This window comes from Gorilla gorilla, chromosome Y (genome assembly GCF_029281585.2).
Source record: "Gorilla gorilla gorilla isolate KB3781 chromosome Y, NHGRI_mGorGor1-v2.1_pri, whole genome shotgun sequence".
In the NCBI taxonomy this organism is placed as follows: domain Eukaryota; kingdom Metazoa; phylum Chordata; class Mammalia; order Primates; family Hominidae; genus Gorilla; species Gorilla gorilla.
The window spans coordinates 25,927,424-25,949,423 of record NC_073248.2 but is presented as its reverse complement, the minus strand read 5'-3'; positions in this window follow the sequence as shown (position 1 = coordinate 25,949,423).

Genomic DNA, 22,000 nt, shown 5'->3' with positions numbered 1-22,000 from the left:
CTAAGGTTAGCATGACCATAAACCACAGATAACTTCTCTAACCAGAAACATTCCAAACTCCTCCCCAAACAGAGATACGGTAGTCCTGAGATAAACTCTGCTCTGGCTGGGAAAATACTAGCCCTGAGATAACCCCCTTCTTGGTCAGAAAGATGTCTGCCCCAAGATAACCTTACCTCCTGCCAGAGAGATTCCAACTCCGCTATAAACTTCTCCACAAACATAAACATTCCAAGCTTGTGATAAGCCCCCTCAACCTAAAAGTGATATATACTCAGCTTTTAAGAGAAAGTACTCCTGACTGAAATTGGCCAGAAGCACCTCTCAGGTTTCCTCTAAAGAAAACCTGTCTTTACCTGCCAGCCGCATTTCTTGTTTCTTTCCTCTTTAACTCCTACAGAAATAAAAGCACAACAAGGTTTTCTTAAGATTTCAATGTGCTTTTTAGAAAATCTTGTGAAGAGTTATAAAAGGTACATGAAAATCTCACATCATGATCAAACTGGTTAAAATTGAATAGGATTACCTATAAGCTTTCATTAAAAATTGGGGTTAACCATTAATAGTAAAATAATGCAAGGGTGAAATTTAACTTGCTAGAACAGGGTTTTCATGTAATAGTAAAGACTGATGAATGATTTTTGGCTTTTCAAATTTTGACTCATCATTTTGGCAAGACAAATATCTATGTTAATCTAAAACTGTATTTCATAACATCAAGTGTTTTAAATTTCAAATACATTTAACAGGCTTACCAAAATCAAACTACAGTCTCAAGGTTGTCTTTCATGACCTAGGGGTTTGGGTGCTACCGAGGACCCCTGGAGCATCCAGAAGAGAGTTAAACAGGATTATTTAACATGTTCGCATACATGATGTCAGGCCTCTGAGCCCAAGCTAAGCTATCATATTCCCTGTGACATGCACGTATACATCCAGATGGCCCAAAAAAACTGAAGATCCACAAAAGAAGTGAAAATAGCCTTAACTGATGACATTCCATGATTGTGAAGTTTCTACCCCACCCTAACCGATCAATGTACTTTGTAATCTCCCCCACCATTAAGAAGGTTCTTTGTAATTCTCCCTACCCTTGAGAATGTACTTTGTGAGATCCACCCACCGCCCACAAAACATTGCTCCTAACTCCACTGTCTATCCCAAAATCTGTAAGAACTAATGATAATTCCACCACCCTTTGCTGCCTCTCTTTTTGGACTCAGCTTACCTGTACCCTGGTGAAATAAACAGCCTGTTGCTCACACAAAGCTTGTTTGGTGACCTCTTCACATGGATGCATGAGACACATGCAATTGCCAAAATGATATTTAATATTTTCCAGGTTATATTTTGGGCAATAATATTAGCATATATTTCAAAATCATATAGGATTTCTAAGGTTCTAGTATCTGAACATGTGCTATTAATCACAATTAAGTGTGTTAAGTTGGGTTATGGTAAACCATAAAACTAACCAAATTTGTCCAACATGTTCTTGACTGTAACTACCCTGGAAATTTTGTCATTTACTGACAATTTTTGTCCTGTTTCAATCTTCTTCTTCTTCAAAAAAAAATAGATTATAATCAGCTGTAGAACTTTAACAGGGGTTCTTTCAAATGCTGGTTTCTAATAACAGAAAAACATACAGGACACATGAAAAGTAGAAACTGAACTAGTAGAAAACTAAAGCAATATTCTTGACTTATGCTTGGAACATTGCTGATTCTTATTTTGTTTTTCAAAGTCAAGGACACTTGTCTTGAGCTAGCTACACCCTTTCACAACTCAGTAAGGTATACTCATTTGAACAAATTGTGGAACATGTTTGTTTTTCTCTGTCTGGTTCTTCTAGAATTCAGAAACTTGTTGTATTCTTGACATCAGTGCAATAAGAATCCATTGCATTTTTCAACAGGACACAATTTAAAAAACTGATTGTTTTACCTAGGCTTTGACTGGAATGGTGTTTTTTTTTTCCCTTTAAGGAGTGAAGACTGATTTGCAGAGCCAATAAAGGCCCCTGGGGAAACTGGCCTCATATCTTGTCATGAAGATTTTATACAGGTTTCCTAACCTGTGGTGAGTAAAGAATGTCCCTTTCTAACAGGTCTACCCCATGCTCTTGGAACCTCAAAAAGAGACAAGTGTACCCAACTCACAGGTATTTGAGGATACAAACCCATGACTGGGCTTGGCTTTAAAAATTCCTATCTGAAATTCCTAGTGGAATAAAGTCTCATCAAATCTAATCTAAAAGGCCTGTGTGAAAATAATTATTCTTGCTGCACTTTATGCAAATAATCAGACCAAGCTTAAAACTAAAGTTTATTTTGCAAACAACTCAGTCCTATCATAATTTTTTTAACAGAACAAAGACTGAAAATAAATAAATTATATTCAAAACTTATCACACCTCTGTCATTAACTTCGAGTCTCATTTGTTGTTTTTAAGTTCTGAGCTGCATTTTAAAATAATCCTGTCTATTTCTGTAACCAGCCAGTGATTTCTGGCTGCAGCTCAGAGGAAATAGAAAGGGATGGGTAATGTGAAAATCTGGTAAAATATTCTAGTTCTAGGTAATTATTCTACAAATCCTGCTAGGTAACCTAAAGCCCCAAAGTTTTTCTGGGGGCTGAGCATAAGACAAAGGAAGCTCAACAAAGCATGGCCCATGCACCCAAATCTTATAAAGCATAACTATTGCTAGCAATTATCAGGGTGTGTCAGAAGCCTCAGAATTTTAAAAGTTGTTCTTACCCCCTGTTTGTATAATTTTAATACATGTTCTCTAATAACCCAAATTTTCTTTCTTTCTTTCTTTCTTTCTTTCTTTCTTTCTCTCTCTCTCTCTCTTTCTTTCCTTCCTTCCTTCCTTCTTTCTTTCTTTTTTTTTTTTTTGACAGAGCCTTGCTCTGTCACCCTGGCTGGAGTGGAGTGGCATGACCTCAGCTCACTGCAACCTCTGCCTCCTGAGTTCAAGCAATTCTCCTGTCTCAGCCACCCAAGTTGCTGGGACTAAAGGCACATGCCACCACATCTGGCTAATTTTTTTGTATTTTTAGTAGAGATAGGATTTCACTATATTGGTCAAGCTGGTCTTGAACTCCTGATCTCAGATGATCTGTCTGCCTAGGCTTCTAAAAGTGCAGGGATTACAGAAGTAAGCCACCATGCCCGACCAATTTTTTTTTTTTTCACCTGGAGGCTATCAAGCTCCAAATGGTAATGCAAATAAAATGAGACATCAACAAGCCTTTTATTTGAGGCACCTTAAATCAGCCCCTGAAGGAGTCTTAGCTGCTGTTTTCCCACACAACACCCCTCTTCGGCTGGAATTACTCAGAGATCAGTATCCAATCTCCCCAACAGCAGTTAGAGTTTCCACTCCTAAAAGGAGAATGAGGTACAAGAAAAGAAAGATAATTCTGGAAAAGCATGAGCTGTACCTGCAACAGATAAGAAATTTTATATAATTAGCGAGCTCCCAGGAAAATGTTTCCTCCCCTTTTCAAGCATATACACAGTGGTAATTGCACAGTGAGGAGGCAGGCTAATTGAAAACAAACCAATAGTTATACAAACAAAAGAAGTGGTGCTTTGTGTTTGCCTAGAGGTATTTCTACAGCTGCATAAGATAAGGGGAGTGGCACAGAGAACTTAACTGGTGAAAGAAGTTACTCAAACTGCTACAGAGATGAGAGGCATTTCTTATGAAAGTTTTTGAATGCAGCTGTATCTGGCAATTCACTTGGACTCCCTTATCTGCTGTGAAGAGCTTCATTTATTTCACTTATCAAACTTTCACTCCAACCCTATCTTTGTGTCAATGTTCCCTAAGTTTCCTGGATGTAGGACAAAAACCTGGGGTACTAGTAGAGACAAAGAGAAAATCCTACATTAAGGTGCTTTGGTGAGACAGCAACCATGTTTTATAGGAATAGTTGGGCAGTTCTCTTTTCACTGAAATAGATTTTTCATAGCAAATAGACTTTATAATGGTAGTATCTGGCCCACTAAGCTGATTTATTTCTCAGGAATTCTGTGTATTTGAAATATATATATATATATATATATATATATATATATATATATATATACTCAGTGATTATTAAGTAATGAGCTGTGGGTTTCACATTAATTCAAAAAAGCTCTGAAAATATGTAGCATTTTAAATTAAGAAATTTGTCCTTATTGTGACTTTTTAAAATAGAAGAAGCAACTATATACTGTAGCCAGTCTTTTCTTTAATGGTGGAAGTTAAGCCATTTACATTTAAAATACTTTTTGACAGGTGTGGCTTTATTCTGTCATCTTGTTAAGTTTTTGATATTTTTGTATGTCTTTGTATACCATTTTTAATGCTTATCTTTGGAATGTTGTGTTTGTCCATAGTGATAAAATGTGATTCATTTTTATTTCTCACTTCTGTATCTTTTCTTCTAAGAAGTGTTAGTTTAAAGTATTTCCATAATGGTAGATGTAGACCATTTACTCCAGATGCAGGAATTCTTTCTAAATTTCTAGCAGAAAATACTTCATTTCTTTTTATTTCTGAATGATAGTTTTGCAATATGTAGAATTCTAAGTTGATTTTTTTTTTCACTTAGCTTCTTGGTAATACCTTTCCTATATGTTCTGCCCTTTAAATTTTCTGCTGAAAAATTAGGCCTTAGTTCAATAAGGGAAGTTCTTATATTTGACTTGACACTTCTTTTGTGTTTTAAAAATGTGTTGTCTTTTGCTGGATGGTTAGACTATAATTCACATCAAGATAAATGTTTTGTGGTTAAATTTATTTGTGATTTCTTGAGCTTTCCATATCTGTATGTCTACATTTTCTCCAGTACTTGGACTGCTTTTAGTTATAATATTATTAAATAAGATTTTATGTATTTTATCCCCAATATTTGAATATCTTTATGTTCTCTTGTATGTCACTTGGACTTTCTTCTATATTTAATTTTTCTGTTTGTGTATAATATCACTTTTTAAAATTGTCCTCAAATTTTGTCTTTATTTTATTTCCTCTGCTTTATTTAGTGTATTTCTGAGTATCCTGTTTGCATTTTTTATTATTGTTTCAAAAATATCTCTTTTGTTCTCTTACAAACAAGTGCTCACTGCTGCAAAGAAGAACAAGCACACAGGCAAAAAGTTTTCCCAGCAAGGTAATTTGCTTCTGCAGAAGGTTGCTGCCTACCTCAGTCACAATTGCAAGAGCACCCCGAATAAAACAGAGAAGGGATTTTTATCCGTAATGCAGTTCCTGTCCCCGTGTGTCCTTCCCTTATTGGCTGGGATTGAACTGCACAATCTAAACTGATTTGGGTTGGCTGAGAATTAAACTTTTCTAAATGGGGCAAATGCACAATTTGTAAGAGAAGAAGCAGGTAGGAGGCATCTGTTTGTTACAGTATAAGGCATGTCTGAACATGTCTGGGCATGGCAGGGTGCAACTAGAGTGGGAGGGTGGTTTGCAGGCTGGAAACAAGAGTACAAGGAGGTTGGGATTTTGAACAAAGGAAAATAACATTACACAATTAAACCTTTTGAAGAGGAATTTATCATTCCTAACAATTTCCCCGTTTGTCTTTTGACAATTCTACCTCTTCAAGTTTTTGTAGCATGATTTAGCCTTGTTTCTCTTCTTGATCATATAGGGACAAGAGCTTCTCTGAGTATTGAGGAAGAGGGATAGGGGAGGGTTATGTGAGAGCTGTTTCTGTTAAGTCTTGACATTATCTCACAGATACAGGGTATGATGCAGCATACTACAAAAATGAGTACACTTATGACAATTAAAAGACAGGTTAATATTGAAGACATAAGCCTTTTCCATTTACCGAATCTCCTTTTGATGAGATTTGTGAAGGGGTCATTTCTTCCAGAATTTTTGGCTAACTCATCTGACAAGGAGGTAAGGCCTTGTATGGCCATGGTAATTGTTCCATCAAGGGCTGTGTTGTTAGGGATAAAAAGTACAGCATTTGACCCCATTCATGACACAGAGTCCACCTTTTTCTGCTAACATCATGTCAACAGCTATTCTATTTTCCTGTGCCCTTTGGCTGGTGAGGGAGGGGGCTAATTGTTCATCTATTCTATTAATGGTATCTTTGTGTTATAGTAGAGTATAATTGACAAATGGCTGTTGATTATATTAGATGTAGCTTATCCAATCTTCATTTTTGTTTATAATTGGTGACCAGAACACTGCAGATTTGAATCCCACAGCTGTTTCATTTCAAGATTTAAATTCATCTGGTACCCCTCATGGAACTCCAATAGCACCTATATAAATGTGAGGGTCAAAAGACCAATGATGAGCACTTCTTTGTATCCAGTTCTCTTTCTTTTTATGTTGACAGAATGCCAGGGTGAAAGGAAGGGTCAATTGGACCAGAGCACAAGTGCTTTTCCAGTTACTCGGCAGAGTACCTAACAGTCATCCACCACAATACCGCCATATATCTGTTTGGGAATAAACAAGGGCAAGTTGACTGGTAAGCTCTAGAAAAAGCTTGGTTTCACTGCACTCTTTTAGGTCTCTGAGAGATGTTAATCTTTCCCTCTGCCATGAGAGATATGAGGTAAAATTAACATCCAAACCTGGAGGCTAGGTGACCATGAGGGGCTGACCTGAAGAGTCTTTGACTTCAGGAAATAGCAGTGAGTGAGTCTTGAACACCTCACTTCCTGAGGCTGTGGGGTTTTGAAAGAGACTCACAAAGTAACTCATGCCCAGTTGATCAGGAGACCATCTGCATGTGAAGTGGATTATCTGGGCCTCTGGCCTGCCTCTCTCACAAGTGTAACAGTCACTTTTGCTTAACTTGAAACAGAATACTTAATCAATTCTAGCCAGGCATATGCATCTTGGTATCCCATTTCAATCACTAAAATTTGCTTTAAATCTTTGATGTCTACAAAGTTTACCATAATTTTGTCATTTGGTATGGAAACAACAACTGTTTCACTGGAAAGAGGTTCAGAATAAGGAGAAGAAAAGGATGGAGGAGCAATGAAGCATATCTCAAAGGATTCTATAGGGTCTATTCCAGTAACATCAGCTTCTAATCTATAGAAGTGACCTAAAGTGGGGTTAGTGTCAGTAACAGTGGCAACAGTGACAGAGATTTGCACAGGGTTAAATTGTTGGAGTTGACAATTGAGGGACTTGTGTCTTTGGTAAATTGGATGTAAGGTTTTAGGTTATGGCAACCTCCTCCTGGGGAGGTCCAGCCTTGACACTTAGTGGTCCAGGCCACATCTCCCCAGTCTCCCCAACCAAAACAGAAACAGAACTTCCATTGACTGTCTTATGCTCATTTGGTGCAAGAGTCACTTTTTCTTTTTGTTTTTGTTTTTTTTTTTTGAGATGGAATCTTGCTCTGTCACCCAGGCTAGAGTGTAGTGGCATGATCTCTGCTCACTGCGAACAGCACCTTCCAGGTTCACACCATTTTCCTGCTTCAGCCTCCCAAGTAGCTGGGACTACAGACGCCCGCCACCATGCCTGGCTAATTTTTTGTATTTTTAGTAGATGTGGGGTTTCACCATGTTAGCCAGGATGGTCTTGATCTCCTGACCTTGTGATCCACTCATCTGGCCCTCCCAAAGTGCTGGGATTACAGGCCTGAGCCACCACACCCAGCCCACTTTATTTATTTATTTATTTATTTATTTATTTATTTATTTATTTATTAATTATGGGATGACGTCTCGCTCTGTTGCCCAGGCTGGGGTGCAATGGCAAAATCTCAGCTCACTGCAAGGCAAGCTCCACCTCCTGGGTTCACACCATTCTCCTGCCTCAGCCTCCCTAGTAGCTGGGACTGCAGGCACCACACCTGGCTAATTTTTTGTATTTTTAGTAGAGATTGGCTTTCACCACATTAGCCAGGATGTTCTCGATCTCCAGACCTCATGATCCACCTGCCTCAGCCTCCCAAAGTGCTGGGATCACAAGCATGGGCCACCACAGCCTGCCAAGAGTCACTCTTATAGGCAGTTTTATTTATACTGAAAGGGCAGTTACTTTTCTGAAGAGGTTAGCTTTCTTTGGCTTCGGAGATCTCCACAGGCACAACAAACAAGCATCAAAGGTAATGATTTGAGGGGAAGTAGACCTAGTTATATTAATAAGAAGATGTGAGGTAGCTGGGAAGAAGAGGAAAAGGTGGAAGAGGCAGATTAAAGTTTTCTTTCCAACACTACCCTGCTTGGGGTGGGCCCTTGAACAGCTATCCATGACTCTGGAAGGAGTGATACTTTTTGACTCAGGTGATTGGTGCATCCCTTCTCAATGGTTCAGACTGCCATTTCAGTTGTTAGGAGCAGTATATAAGGTCTTCCCAAGTGGGTTTGAGCTTTCCCTTTTTCCAGCTTTTGAGAAGAATGTGATCTCTGGGTTGGTGTTGGTGAAATGGGAATTCAAGGTATGCAGTTTGCAATAGGAGGCCTTGAGTCCTGAGGGAGGAAATGGTAGAATACAGACCAAATACATAGTTTTTAAGAAACTAATCTTTGGTTTCAAATGTAGAGAGATCAGTGGTGTAATTTAAATAAGTCAGTCCATAAAGCATTTCATAAGGGTACAGGCCAAGATCCTTTCAAAGGGCAGTTTGAATTCTTACTAAGGCAATAGGGAGGCATTTTGTCCATATAACCAGGATTCCAAGAATAATTTGCTAGCTTTTTTTTTTTTTTTAGGATTTGATTCTTTCTTTCTACATTTCCTGATGAGGGTGGATACCAGGGAGTGTAATATTCCCATTTTATTCCCATGCTTCAGTTAGCCCTTTAATGATGTATTCAATGAAATGGGTCCCATTGTCTGAATCAATGTTTTCTATTAGTCCAAACCTGGGTATGATACGTTCTAACAGGGCCTTAGCTACATTACTGGCTGTTGCACTTGGGAAGGGAATGGCTTCTATCCAGTTGGTATGATTCAATATTACCAGCAAATACTTGAGATGGCCCATTGGGGGCATTTCAGTATAGTAAACCTGGACACTTTGGATTGGCCTCAACCCTAGATTTCTTCCCCTGGGAGGTTGCCTTTTTAGGGTCTGCTTATTGCTTTTTCTGCACACTATGTAACTATTCACTACTTGTCTAGAGAGGGTGTATATTTCTATGCACACACAGACACTAAGAACTGCATCACACATAGCTGGAGGACCCTATGATCCTTGATAAAGTTGTAACAATATTAACTTCATAAGAGATTTCAGTAACATTTTCTTTCCATCTGGTAATACTTTTCTCTGGGTTTTCCTTAGCTCCTAATTTCTTTTTTTTGTTGTTGTTTTGTATACCGTGTAAGGTAATGGTCCAACTTTATTCTTTTTTTTTCTTTTTATTCTTATACTTTAAGTTTTAGGGTACAAGTGCACAATATGCAGGATAGTTACATATGTATACATGTGCCATGCTGGTGTGCTGTGCCCATTAATTCGTCATTTAGCATTAGGTATATCTCCTAATGCTATCCCTCCCCCCTCCCCCACCCCACAACAGTCCCCAGAGTGTGATATTCCCTTTCCTGTGTCCATGTGTTCTCATTGTTCAATTCACACCTATGAGTGAGAATAAGTGGTGTTTGGATTTTTGTCCTTGTGATACTTCACTGAGAATGATGACTTCCGATTTCATCCATGTCCCTGCAAAGGACATGAACTCATCCTTTTTTATGGCTGCATAGTATTCCATGTTGTATATGTGCCACATTTTCTTAATCCAGTCTATCACTGTTGGACATTTGTGTTGGTTCCAACTCTTTGCTATTGTGAATAGTGCCACAATAAACATACGTGTGCATGTGTCTTTATAGCAGCATGATTTATAGTCCTTTGGGTATATACCCAGTAATGGGATGGCTGGGTCAAATGGTATTTCTAGTTCTAGATCCCTGAGGAATTGCCACACTGACTTCCACAATGGTTGAACTAATTTACAGTCCCACCAACAGTGTAAAAGTGTTCCTATTTCTCCACATCCTCTCCAGCACCTGTTGTTTCCTGACTTTTTAATGATTGCCATTCTAACTGGTGTGAGATGGTATCTCATTGTGGTTTTGATTTGCACTTCTCTGATGGCCACTGATGATGAGCATTTTTTAATGTGTTTTTTGGCTGCATAAATATCTTCTTTTGAGAAGTGTCTGTTCATGTCCTTTGCCCACTTTTTGATGGGGTTGTTTGTTTTTTTCTTGTAAATTTGTTTGAGTTCATTGGAGATTATAGATATTAGCCCTTTGTCAGATGAGTAGGTTGTGAAAATTTTCTCCCATTTTGTAGGTTGCCTGTTCACTCTGATGGTAGTTTCTTTTGCTGTGCAGAAGCTCTTTACTTTAATTAGATCCCATTTGTCAATTTTGTCTTTTGTTGCCATTGCTTTTGGTGTTTTAGCCATGAATTCCTTGCCCATGCCTATGTCCTGAATGGTAATGCCTAGGTTTTTCTTCTAGGGTTTTTATGGTTTTAGGTCTAACATCTAAGTCTTTAATCCATCTTGAATTAATTTTTGTATAAGGTGTAAGGAAGGGATCCAGTTTCAGCTTTCTACATATGGCTAGCCAGTTTTCCCAGCATCATTTATTAAATAGGGAATCCTTTCCCCATTGCTTGTTTTTCTCAGGTTTGTCAAAGATCAGATAGTTGTACATATGCGGCATTATTTCTGAGGGCTCTCTTCTGTTCCATTGATCTATATCTCTGTTTTGGTACCAGTACCATGCTGTTTTGATTACTGTAGGCTTGTAGTATAGTTTGAAATCAGGTAGCATGATGTCTCCAGCTTTGTTCTTTTGGCTTAGGATTGACTTGGCGATGCGAGCTCTTTTTTGGTTACATATGAACTTTAAAGTAGTTTTTTCCAATTCTGTGAAGAAAGTCATTGGTAGCTTGATGGGATGGCATTGAATCTATAAATTACCTTGGGCAGTATGGCTATTTTCACAATATTGATTCTTCCTACCCATGAGCATGGAATGTTCTTCCATTTCTTTGTATCCTCTTTTCTTTCATTGAGCAGTGGTTTGTAGTTCTCCTGGAAGAGTTCCTTCAGGTCCCTTGTAAGTTGGATTCCTAGGTATTTTATTCTCTTTGAAGCAATTGTGAATGGGAGTTCACTCATGATTTGGCTGTTTGTCTGTTATTAGTGTATAAGAATGCTTGTGATTTTTGTACTTTGATTTTGTATCCTGAGACTTTGCTGAAGTTGCTTATCAGCTTAAGGAGATTCTGGGCTGAGACAATGGGGTTTTCTAGATATACAATCCTGTTGTCTGCAAACAGGGACAATTTGACTTCCTCTTTTCCTAGTTGAATATCCTTTATTTCCTTCTCCTGCCTAATTTCCCTTGCCAGAACTTCCAACACTATGTTGAATAGGAATGGTGAGAGATGGCATCCCTGTCTTCTGCCAGTTTTCAAAGGGAATTCTTCCAGTTTTTGCCCATTCAGTAGAATATTGCCTGTGGGTTTGTCTCATTATTTTGAGATGTGTCCCATCAATACCTAATTTATTGAGGGTTTTTATCATGGAGGGTTGTTGAATTTTGTCAAAGACCTTTTCTGCATCTATTGAGATAATCATGTGGCTTTTGTCTTTGGTTCTGTTTATATGCTGGATTACATTTATTGATTTGCATATATTGAACTAGCCTTGCATCCCAGGGATGAAGCACACTTGATCATGGTGGATAAGCTTTTTGATGCGCTGCTGGATTTGGTTTACCAGTATTTTATTGAGGATTTTTGCATCAATGTTCATCAAGGATATTGGTCTAAAATTCTCCTTTTTGGTTGTGTCTCTGCCTGGCTTTGGCATCAGGATGATGCTGGCCTCATAAAATGAGTTAGGGAGGATTCCCTGTTTTTCTATTGATTGGAATAGTTTCAGAAGGAATGGTACCAGTTCCTCCTTTTACCTCTGGTAGAATTCGGCTGTGAATCCATGTGGTCCTGGACTCTTTTTGGTTGGTAAGCTGTTGATTATTGCCACAATTTCAGAGCCTGTTATTGGTCTATTCTGAGATTCAACTTCTTCCTGGTTTAGTCTTGGGAGGGTGTATGTGTTGAGGCATTTACCCATTTCTTCCAGATTTTCTAGTTTATTTGTGTAGAGGTTTTGTGGTGTTCTCTGATGGTAGTTTGTATTTCTGTGGGATCAGTTGTGATATCCCCTTTATCATTTTTTATTGCATCTATTTGATTCTTCTCTCTTTTCTTTTTTATCAGTCTTGCTAGCAGTCTATCAATTTTGTTGATCCTTTCAAAAAACCAGCTCCTGCATTCATTAATTTTTTGAAGAGTTTTTTGTGTCTCTATTTCCTTCAGTTCTGCTCTGATTTTAGTTATTTCTTGCCTTCTGCTAGCTTTTGAATGTGTTTGCTCTTGCTTTTCTAGTTCTTTTAATTGTGATGTTAGGGTGTCAATTTTGGATCTTTCCTGCTTTCTCTTGTGGGCATTTAGTGCTATAAATTTCCCTCTACACGCTGCTTTGAATGTGTCCCAGAGATTCTGGTATGTTGTGTCTTTGTTCTCATTGGTTTCAAAGAATATGTTTATTTCTGCCTTCATTTCGTTATGTACCCAGTAGTCATTCAGGAGCAGGTTGTTCAGTTTCCATGTAGTTGAGCAGTTTTGAGTGAGATTCTTAATCCTAAGCTCTAGTTTGATTGCACTGTGGTCTGAGAGTTAGTTTGTTATAATTTCTGTTCTTTTACATTTGCTGAGGAGAGCTTTACTTCCAAGTGTGTGGTCAATTTTTGAATAGGTGTGGTGTGGTGCTGAAAAAAATGTATATCTGTTGATTTTGGGTGGAAAGTTCTGTAGATGTCTACTAGGTCCGCTTGGTGCAGAGCTGAGTTCAATTCCTGGGTATCCTTTTTAACTTTCTGTCTCGTTGATCTGTTTAATGCCGACAGTAGAGTGTTAAAGTCTCCCATTATTATTGTGTGGGAGTCTAAGTCTCCTAGTAGGTCACTCAGGGCTTGCTTTATGAATCTGGGTCCTACTGTATTGGGTGCACATATATTTAGGATAGTTAGCTCTTCTTGTTGAATTGATCCCTTTACCATTATGTCATGGCCTTCTTTGTCTCTTTTGATCTTTGTTGGTTTAAAGTCTATTTTATCAGAGACTAGGATTGCAACCCATACCTTTTTTTTGTTTTCTGTTTCCTTGGTAGATCTTCCTCCATCCTTTTATTTTGAGTCTATGTGTATCTCTGCACATGAGGTGGTTTTCCTGAATACAGCACACTGATGGGTCTTGACTCTTTATCCAGTTTGCCAGTCTGTGTCTTTTAATTGGGGTATTTAGTCTATTTACATTTAAAGTTAATATTGTTATGTGTGAATTTGATCCTGTCATTATGATGTTAGCTGGTTATTTTGCTCATTAGTTGATGAGTGTCTTTTAATTGGGGTATTTAGTCTATTTACATTTAAAGTTAATATTGTTATGTGTGAATTTGATCCTGTCATTATGATGTTAGCTGGTTATTTTGCTCATTAGTTGATGCAGTTTATTCCTAGCCTCAATGCTCTTTACAATTTGGCATGAGTTTGCAGTGGCTGGTACCAGTTGCTCCTTTCCATGTTTAGTGCTTCCTTCAGGAGCTCTTTTAGGGCAGGCCTAGTGGTGACAAAATCTCTCAGCATTTGCTTGTCTGTAAAGTATTTTATTTCTCCTTCACTTATGAAGCTTAGTTTGGCTGGATATGAAATAGTTCCTAATTTCTTTAGTTTTCCCTGGTCTGTATGAGAAAAGACAGGGAGTGCAGTTAGAGGAGAAAGACAAAGGATTAAATAAAAAATGGATGTAGTTTGGGAATAGACAGATTGCTTGGCTATTTGGTCAGCTAGCTTATTTCCCTGACTTTCAAAGTAGAGGCTCTTTTGATGTCCTGGGACATGAACAAGACCTGTTTCCTCAGGTAGTTGAAGATTACCTAATACTTGTATTATTAACTATTTATGGATTAGATTTTGACCTTTACTATTAATAAGGCCATGTTCAGGCCAACTTTTTCCAAAGATATGTCCTACTCCAAACACATATTTGGAGTCAGTATAAGTTGTTCCCTCCTGTTTCTGTAACAAATTTAAGGCTTGATTTAAGGCAAATAGCCTACACATTTATGTGGACCAGTCATTTGGTAGATTCTAGTTTTGTGAGGGTATGTCCATCCACTACAGAGTATCTGTTATGCTTTTTTCCTTCAATTACCCAGGAGGAATCATCTACAAAAAGATGTTTCCCTGTTTGGAAAAATGTTTCACATAGGTCGGTCTAACTTAGGTTTGGTAACTAATTAAATCTAAACATTTATGATCTCTTTCTTTTGGGTGTGGATTCTCTGTTACCTCTGGGTTTGGATTTCCTGCTAGGAAAGCAGCGTGATTTAAAGAATTTTCAGTGGTCAGTGTTAGGTCGTCTCTTTCTGGCATGATTGCTTAATGTTTTAAAATTCTTGAGTCAGTAAGCCACCTCTCTGCCATTTGGTTGAGGATTGTTCTAACTTGGTGAGATTTCCGCCAAAAATTAATTTTATGCCTTCTTCTGTTAGTAAGGCAGTTGTTGCTACAGATTGGACACATTCAGACTAGACACAAGTTACTGGGTCTAGCAGTTTTGACAGAAAGCTTATGGGGGGGCTGGTGGTCCCCATGTTTTTGGGTGGTTACTTCTAAAGCCATTCCCTTGTTTACACTGATGAAAAGATAAAATGGCTGTTCCAGGGAGGGTTGAGTTAGAACAGGGGCAGTAACTAGTAAATGTTTTAATTTTTCTATTTGTTGCATTTCTGGTTGGGTCCAGATAAGGGGTTCTGGCTCCCTCTGGGTGAGTTTTTGGGATAGTGGTTTTGTTTCTAGGGTATAAGAGTTGATCCATAGGCAACAGTGTCCAGCTAAGCCTAAAAACTTTCTAAACTACTGTTTTCTTTCTGGGAGAGGTATGGATATAATACCTTCAACTGGTTCATACCCAATCCTGCATTGGCCTTTGCTGATTAAAATTCACAAATACTTTACTTTGGGCTGTACAAACTGAAGTTTGCTTTTTGAGTCTTAACCTTTCTCTGCTTAGAAAATTAAGAAAGTTTGTTGAAAAAGCTGCTACCCATTCTTTCTTTGTTTTCCCCAGAAGTAAGCAGGACATCTATGTACTGGAGTAGACATATGCATGAGGGAAGGGAAAATTATTCTATGACTTGTTTTAAAAGTTGACCAAAAAGATTTGGAGAATTTGTGAACCCCTGGGGTAAAACTGTCCAATGGTACTGTTGCTTTAGATGAGTGGGGGTTTCCCATGCAAAGGCAAACAAGTCTTGGCTGTCCTCTGCTAAATGGCAAACCCAGAAGGCATTTTTCAGGTCTATAATCTGAACCGTTCATGCCTAGGTGGGATAATGATGTAAGATTGGGAACAACAGGGTGTGTAGTTTTAACTGTTTGATTAATAGTCCGGAGGTCTTGCACTAGGTGGTATGACCCATCTGGGTTCTTTACAGCTAATATTGGAGTATTATAAGAAGATACACAGGGTTCAAGAAGTCTATCATCAGCAAGGCTTTCAATTACAGGTTTTAAATCTATCCTAGCTTTCAAAGGAGGAGGGTACTGCTTTCTTTTTACTTCTTCCCTAGAAGTTTTTAATTTGACCTTTATTGGGGGAACTCATGATTTTCCTCAATTTCCTCCTTTTGACCAGATACTGGGGCAAATATACTCTTCACCTATGGTAGTGAGTAAGTTTAGGGAGGTAAAAAATTTTTTCTGGTTACTATACAGACCTAAACCTAAATGTAGCATTCAATCTCTTCCTATTAGGTTAGTTCCTGCCTCTGGTATTAGCAAACATTTTACATTATCCAATCTATTTTTATATGTGACTTCTGTTTCCTCTAAAATGTTGCTTTAAATCCTTCTCTCTTTACTCCTGAAATAAGGAGTTCTTCTTGTGAACAGATTATGTTAGATGGAGAATGACAAACACAGGAGCAAGCTGCAGCTGAGTCAGTTAAAAAGTTAATAAGCTCAGAGTTGTGTCCCACCTCTAGATTTATCAAGGGCTCTTGGTGGGACTCAAGGTAAAACAGACAGAGCCCCTGAACCCCTATTCTTCCTCAAAAGCTGTAAGTGGAATGACTTCCTTTTCGTCTTCCCATTCAGGGCATTCTATTTTTAAAGTGACCTAATTTTCCACATTTTAAGCATTTATTTGTTCTTTTTCTCTCTTTATTTTCTGTTTTTCTGGCTTGCTCCCTTTGACTCCTGTGTTGGGTCTGACAGCCATGTACTGGAAGGCTTATAAGTTCTATTCTCCTGGGCTGTCTGTGGAGGAGTTCCCTGACGTAAGGTAGAGAGCATAATTTTTGCCTTTTGTTTTTACTTTTCTTTGCCTCTCCATACATACACCTTTTGGCCCTCCCTTAAAAATTTATCTATGGGCTGGTGGTCTTCCAATTTTCTATCTTTTGTAATTTCCTGGTAATATCTGGCCAACTATTGGTGACAAAGTGGAGCTTTAACATTCCCTGCCCAAGGTGGTCTACTAATTTAGGCCAGCATATTTTTCCATCTGCTCTTTATGTCTCTCTCAAAATTCCATGGACCTTTCATCCTTTCCCTATTGTATATTAAAGACTTTGGTAACATCCTTGGTGCAGGGCACTGATTCTCTTATTCCTTTAATTATCATTTTTTGGAGATCCCTCATATTCCCTCAATAAGCTATATTGTTGTGACCCAACTGGGGATCTCGGCAGAAACTTTTTGTTCAGCTGCAAGAACGTTTTGACCTGGGGTGTGCTCATGCTCCCAAATGGTCATAGTGGCCCTATGGATCATGCTTCTTTCCTCTCCAAAAAAGAGGATGCCAAAGATTGACATTAACTTGGTCCAACTATACAACTGTGGTCCTAAGAATTGATCAATTTGGTCTGCCATTCCATAGAGATTATCCAGGAGTGCTTTGAATTCACTTTTTAGGCATTGGACTTCTGAACTGGCTAATAAGGTGTTAAAAAAGCCAATCCCCGCCTCCCGCCTCCCCCCCCCCCCCCCCCCATACCTAGAGACACTTATCTTAAGGGAAAAAAGGTTTGTGGCTGATACTCTGGAGGTAGTGGGCAACCGGAAGTACTAAATATTCTTCTAATGTTGTTCTATCTCACATCGAAGCACTCCTAAGGGAGGGCGTTCAGTCTAGGGATGACTCCAAGAGTCAGGTTTATAAAGTGGAGGAACAGTGTGAGTAAGGGAATGGGCAGAACTACAGGCAGCGGCATTTACTTGCAGGGTATGAAGGTTAGAGGCAGTGGTGGTGGGAGCAGGTGCAGATGGAGGAAGGTAGTCCAAAGGGTCGCACATGCTAGTGCGTGGTTTGGGATTAGGGATTTTAACTTCCTGAGGGGAAGTAATTCCCTGCTTGTCTCCTGTAGTTTTTAGGGGATAGAGAAAAACAGACCCCTCCCACCAATGCAGAGCACAGTGTATTTCCTCCTGGGAGACAGAAATTTTGTCATTGTCGTACTCTATAAAAAGTTAACAAATCCAATCCTCACTAGATCCAAATTTTGCACAGAAAACTAAGGGTTTGAGGATAGGTACTTTGGTCCAAATAAAACAATATTTTATCATTTGTTGCTTTTTCTTATATTCGGTTCTCTCATTATCCTTCCAATATTTTAATATGAGACCAAGAATGCTATCTGAGGGGATTTTATTGTCTATCTTTTCCTTTTTATCCCCTAACTTGCTTGAGCTATTTCCATCCTGGAAGCTTTAAGTGTTTCCTTGAGCGTCCCAAGTGTATGGGCCTTAACCTCTCTTGCTAGAGACTTCTTACTTGCTAGAGCCTCAGCTCTAGAGGCTCAACCCAGACTGCTAGAGGTTTCTCACACTCTCTGCTCTGCAGGCTCAAGTTCACCTGCTGGAGGTTCCTTACACTCTTTCACTTTTACTTCATCTGTCTCTGGCCACTTACCCAGGTGTAGTTTAAACCCCTCTTAGCATTAGCATATCATTATAAACTCCACAACAGGAATCCGCCATAAGCCATTGAGGTGATCACAGAACCAAAGATCAGGACCACACTCACTTGGCGCTCAATTGTGCATCTCACTCACACTTTCAAGCCCCAAGATGTTCTGAACAGCAAGAAATACTTTACCATCCCCATTGTTTTTCTTACCTAGGTCTGTATAGAATGTTACCTGGTTGCATGGTAGTTGAAGGCCTTTTCTTCCCACATTGCTGAGAGTCCCGGTTTACGCATGACGTTTGGTAGGTTCCAATTCCCTACCCTTGAGGCCACCGCAATGAGGCCATGGGACATGCCTCTTCATGAGATGGGATTGAAGACCCTTCCATGGAGGAGAATGGGAATCCCAGATGAGCCCCAAGATTGTTAGAAACAAGTGCTTGATGCTGCAAAGAAGAACCAGCAGTCAGGCAAAAAGTTTTCTCAGCAAGGCAATTTACTTCTGCAGAAGAGTCCTGTCTGCCTTGGTCACAATTGCAAGAGCACCTCAAACAAAGGAAAGAAGGGACTTTTATCCTTTACAAGTTCCTGTCCCTCTGTCCTTCTCTTATTGTCTAGGGTTGAACAACACAATCTAAACTAACCTGGTAGGCTAAGACTTAATCTTTTCTAAATAGGGTGAATGTGCAATTTGTAAAAGGAGGGGGTAGAAGTGGTTTGCCCATTGTAGTATAAGGCATGTCCCAAAGTTATGTATGTAACTTTAGTATAAGTTATGTCTGGACATGTCAGGGTGCAACTAAAGCAGCGGTGTAGTTTGCTGGCTGGAAACAAGAGAGTACAAGGAGGTTGGGCTTCTAAACAAAGGAAAAAAATACACAATTAAACCTTTTGAAAAGAAATTTATCATTTCTAACAGTTCTTTTTCAATAATATCTCTCTGTTTGAATTACTCATTCAGATTATATTTTATTTATTTCTAGTTTAGCCATTATACATTTTATTTATTTTTCTGTTTAGATCTTTAATTCCTTGTTTTTGCATTGAGTAAGATCTCTTTTTTTTTTTTGTGAGATGGAGTATAGTTCTGTCACACAGGCAGGAATGCAGTGGCATGATCTCAGCTCACTGCAACATTCATCTCCTGGGTTCAGACAATTCTTCTGCCTCTGCCATCTGAGTACCTGGGATTACAGGCATGTGCCACCATGCCCAGCTAATTTTGTGTTTTTAATAGAGGTGGGGTTTCTCCATGTTGGTCTGGCTGGTCTAAAATTCCCTGCCTCAGGTGATCAGCCCGTCTCAGCCTCTGAAAGTGCTGGGATTACAGGTGTGAGCAACCATGCCTGGCATATCTCTTCTTTTTTAAGTCTGTTTACTTAAGGACTATTGTGTTCCCCTAAAGGTGTGCAGGTTTTCTTTTTCTATTTTTTCCCCATGGGTCATGGGTTCTTACATTGATGTTTACACAACTGTTGCAGCTTTTCCTTCTGTCAACAATATAGAGAATCTTTCAAAGGAAAAGATTTCTTCTGTAGATATTTTTATAATTTTTATTAGGTACAGTTCTTTGGTTTTGGTTACGGGTGGCAATCATAGTGGCCATATAATTAACTTAGCTGTAATTAGCATTAACTTTGTTTGTACTAGTTTTATTTTTTATGGCTTAGACTTTTTTTTTTTTTTTAAGGAGAAGGAGGCTGGGCCAAGATATTGCTGGAACAGGAGCATCAGTTGAGTGGACGTGTGTGGAAGGTAGTAATAGTGTTGTTAGGGAACCAGTAGGCCATTCCTTCAGTGTGAGGTGCCATGTGTGAGTCTGGCAGTGATATTGGTAAGCAGGGATAACTGATCCTCACATACCCAGGTGGCTTAATGGGTGATGGTATTAATACCTTGTGTAGACCAATTCTTGGGAGCTTGGATGGAATTTATAGGCCCTAGGAAGTAGGTAGTATGCTTCTTGGGTCAATGGATTTGGCATTCAGTCACCAGTGGTTGATTCTTGAGCATCCCTGTGGGGGATTGGGTCCTGGAGTAGGCTGGTGTAGCAGCCAACAAGTAACACCAATGGGCACTGATATAATGATGGAAACCCAAGTGGCACTTTGAGGACTCATGAGTTTTGTGCAGAGGGTCCAGTAATGTCCACAGTAATCTGGGTGGGTCAGTCTTTAGGTTGTCTATTGTGGTACACTGGTGCTGCGATATATATGATGGCTGACCTGGGTGGTTTCCTGCTCACTGTCCTTGGATCCTAAGCACGTCAGTAAACATAGTAGGACACACAACTGTTCTCTGAGAAAGAAAGTGAGGCAGGAGGTTGTGTTGTGGTCCTACTGCTGAGTGAGAGAAATGTGGTTGTGGTGGCTGTAAACCACAAAGATTGCTCTTGGGCTCAGGAGGGTGCACACTTTGCTTTTCTGAATCTAGAGCACAGCCTATCTAATTAGCTGGACTACCCACTTCTCAAGGTAACGGGACTTGGCAGGCTTATATTCCAGTGACTTGGCCATATCAATGAGTACAGATATTGCCATGACACTCAGACCTCTGGGTGTGTGTTGAAGGATGTCAGCAAGATGTCAGAAATGTTAAGCCCCAGGGAAAAATTTAGTCCTTCATTGGTTCTATTTTCTAAATAGTGCCTTAATACAACAGCAGCTTTGGTCTGTAGGGCAAAACCCAGCATATAATTCCTCTCTACAGCTACACAGTCAAGTGGACTTTAGCACCCTTCATTCAGCATAACACATACTTTTATCAACAAAATATTGTCAAAGATAAAATGTAATTAAGCTGCACTAGAGATCAAATCTTTTACTCAATAGCTCTAGAACATGTATATTTTTTACAAGTACATAAGACATTAAAAATAATACACCATATATTGGGCCACAGAACAATATTCATACATAATTTTAAAAGATTAAAAAAACTTTTAATGGCTAAGTATAAAATAAATACACTCAACACAATAAAGACCATATAAGGCTAACATAGGGCTATCATCACATCGAATGGCTAAGAGCCGAAAGCCTTTCTTCGGCAACTGGAGCTAGGTAAAGGGTGTGAACTTTTACCACTCTTATTAAATATAATAATGAATTACTCTCTAGAAAATTAGGCAAGAGAAAGTAATGAAGACCATCCAAATACGAATAAAAATGTCAAACTGTCCCTCTGTCATTGATATACTCCTCATACTAAAAGAACCTAGCATCTCCTTGAAACCTGCTTAGAAATAATAAACAAATTTAGTAGAGTTTCAAGATCAATAGAAATTAGCAACATGTCTATAGCCATTAATTAATTAAATAAATAGAAGTAAAGAAGAGAATCCTATTTATAACTGCTATAAGAAATAAAATACCTTATTATTTCACTAAGAAGGTAAAAGATTTGTTAAAATGACAATGCCACCCAAATAATATTTATATTTAGTGTAATCACAAGGAAAATATAATACCAATGGCATGATGCACAAAAATAATCTAAAATTAGTAGGGAACCAATGAAAGACACCAGAGTGAAAGCAAGATGAAACAAAAAATAATGCTAGGAATGTCATTCCATGTGATAAGAAAATATCTACAAAGAAATAGTAAACAATAACAGTAAAAGAATGATATCAACATAAAAGCATACAGATAGGCAACAAATACACAATGGGTAAACAGCAGTTCCTTTAATAAACAATAATGAAAAAAGGTCAGAAAAAGACACTCATACATTGTTACTGAAAATGAAAATTAATATAGCCATTATGGAGAATAGTGTGGAAGTTTCTCACAAAGTGGACAAACATGAAACCTATTATATGATCCAGAAATTCCATTATTCAGAGAGAAAAACGCAGTATATTGGAGACACCTGCAATTTCATGTTTATTGCAGCTGTACTCATATAGTTGACACATACTGCTAATCTAAATGTATGTATGTATGTATACACACACACATACACACACACACGTGAGAGGGAGAGAGAGAGG